The 2,867-nt window shown below is 58.3% G+C and overlaps 1 pseudogene; it reads right to left on the minus strand.

Annotated features, from left to right (window-relative positions):
• Positions 1 to 201: 201 nt before the first annotated feature.
• LOC126653239 (zinc finger protein 239-like) lies at positions 202 to 2,265 on the minus strand (annotated as a pseudogene).
• Positions 2,266 to 2,867: the final 602 nt, after the last annotated feature.

Consider the following 2,867-nt stretch of genomic DNA (forward strand, 5'->3'; position numbering starts at 1 on the left):
AGGGACTCCCAGTCCAGTATGGCCCCAGGCACTGTCAGTCCCTGCCTGGACGATGCCATTTGCCCCTGCATGGTCCCAGTTGCTCCCAGCATGATCCCAGTATGACTGCAGTCACCGCCAGTATGATCCCAGTAACTTCCAGACACTTCCAGTACGAAGCCACTCATCTCCAGCATGGCTGCAGTTCCTCCCAGACACTCCCAGTATGATCCCAGTATGACCCCAGTAGGGGCCCAGGTGCTCCCAGTATGATCTCAGTTGCCCCAGTCCCGGTTATTGGGGGGCACTAGGGGGGTGCTGGGAGGATCCCAAGGGGTGGAGCCAAGTTTGGGGGGGCAGAACCAGCCCCAGAATGGATCGGGAATGGGGACCCCCCTGTGTTCCCCCCGTGTCACCCCACTCTGGGGGGGCTTTGGGAGGGCACCGGCCCCTCAATAGGTACCCAGCTCACCCCAAAAGGTGCTGGGACCCCCCAAAATCTCCCCAAAGCCTCTCAAGCACTCCCAGACACACTCAGAGCCCACCTAGGACCCCACCCAACCCCTTTTCTGGGGGGGCTTCTCTGGGCACTGGTGGTGCTGGGAGCCCCCCCGGCTGCGGGCAAGGAGCTCTCGGGTGAGCGGGGGGTGGGAAGGGGGAGGTCGGTGGGAAAAGGGGGGTCAGAGGGGATAAAAGGGGTGGTGGGACCCCAAACTGAGTGGGAGGGGAGTGGGACCCCCAAAAGTGGAGAGGGACTGAGGTTTATGGGGAAAGGGTAGGAGAGGTGAAAAGAGTGGGGAAAGGGCAGGGTGGGACCCCCAAACTGAGCATGAGGGGGCTGGGGAGTGGGGGGATGATGTGGAAGGGGTGTGGAAAAATGTCAGGATTGGGCCAAAAAACTGATCTTGGAGGGGCTGGGTATTGAAGGGACAATGGAAAAGTGGAAAGAAAAGGGAGAATGGCGGAAAAGGGGGAGTGGTCTGGCAGGTCCAACGATCCCATGGAGGTCTTTGGGCCCAAAAGTGCTGCGAAAGCAGGGTGGTCCCCTGAGCTCCCAACTGACTGTGGGGTGCTGGGGCTGCTGGATCCAATCTCAGCCTTGGGTTATGCCAACCGGTTCAGTTCACAGGAATTACAGAGGTGGGACTGAACCACTTTTGTCCCCCAGGTTTTAAGGATGACAAATCAGATCTATTGATAGAAATGAATTATTTAGGGTTACAAATGATCAGACAAAAGATTTCATCGGAATTATTTCCTGCACAATAGAAACACTAAAACTACCAGTACTACAGGATAAGATAGGACAGTGCTCTACACTAAAGCAATTGTTGAAGCAATTCTACTCAAGCTGGCACCAAAGCAAGAATTATGACTTAGAGAGGGATGGAACTCCCCCAAACCAACGCTCATGGGGAGATCTCTGCTCTCAACCTCCAGCAGTGACCTTGGGGGGTCCCCAGCCAAGGTAGGAATCTCCACATACCCCCCAAGAAGGGTTCTGTTGGCAGAACCTGCCCCTGGCAAAGGGGACTGGCCCTTTCTGGTAGAAAGGGATGGACTGACAGTCACTGGACTCCAGGGGTTGCCTCACCATCAGGGGGGTCATTCGGGGTGGGAGCAGTGGCCGAAGCTCTTCCCGCAGTCGAGGTACTCCTAGGGCTTCCCTTTCCGATGGGTCTGTTGGTGTTTGGTCAAGTTACCTCTCTGGCTGAAGCTCTTCCCACACTCCCCACACTTGTAGGGCCTCTCCCCAGTGTGGATGCGCTGGTGCCTGATGAGGGTGGAGTTCAGGTTGTAACCCTTCCCGCAGTCGGTGCAGCGGAAGGGCCTCTCCCCTGTGTGTGTCTGCTCATGCACGAGGAGAGTTGAGCTGGTCTGAAACCTCTTCCCACATTCCAAGCACTTGTAGGGCCATTCTCCAGTATGGATGAGCTGGTGGGTGCGGAGGTGGGAGCTGTCACTGAAGCTCTTCCCACATTCCCCACACATGTAGGGCCGTTCCCCAGTGTGGATGAGCTGGTGGGTGCGGAGGCTGAAGCTCTGGTTGAAGCTCTTCCCACACTCTACACACCAGTAGGGCCGTTCCTCGGTGTGGATGCGCTGGTGTCGGATCAGGTTGGAGCTGTCACTGAAGCTCTTCCCACATTCCCTACATGTGTAGGGCCGTTCCCCAGTGTGGATGTGCTGGTGCCTGAGAAGGTCGGAGCTGTTCCTGAAGCTCTTCCCACATTCCAAGCACCTGAAGGGCTTCTCCCTGCTGGGAGGCTGCTCAGGGACCACCAGCTAAGAGCTCCGGCTCAAGCTCCAGCCGCCTTCCTGGCACAGGCCAGGTCTTTCCTCCTCAGAGCTCCCTGGGCTGGCTTTGCAGCCCCTCCTCCGGGGGCATCTCCGGGCCTTTTCCTCCTCGCTGCCTTCCTGCGCCGGGGAGCCCTTCAAAACGGCCTCTCCCACCAGGCTCTGCCGGGGGGATTTGTCCTCCGTGCTCTCCATCCTCAGCTCGGGGCCTGGGGCAGGAAGGAAGAAGGACAGGCAGGGGATTTCACTCTGGCCCAGAGGGAAGGCCAAGGACATCCCCCAGATCCGGCCCCGGCAGGACGGCGGTGCCAGCGGGGTTGTCCTGCAGCCAGGGGTGATGCTCGGCTGCCACAGGAACCACAAGACAGGGCCAAAGGGGCACTGACTTCCTCCTCACCTGCCTAGGGGGCCCGTGGCTTTTTCGTCTTCCTCGTAGCCCTCTCCTCCATCTGTTCAAGCTTTGGGAAGGAGAAATCCTGCTGGGGGGGAAACAAGGCCTGAGCGCGTTGGCTTGGGGGTTCCTCCAGCCCAAATCCATCTCTAGAACTCACCCAGCATCCTGGGACCATAAAAACCTCCAAAACACCAAA

Source organism: Myiozetetes cayanensis, unplaced genomic scaffold (genome assembly GCF_022539395.1).
Source record: "Myiozetetes cayanensis isolate MyiCay16 unplaced genomic scaffold, myiCay2020 scf996, whole genome shotgun sequence".
Taxonomy (NCBI): domain Eukaryota; kingdom Metazoa; phylum Chordata; class Aves; order Passeriformes; family Tyrannidae; genus Myiozetetes; species Myiozetetes cayanensis.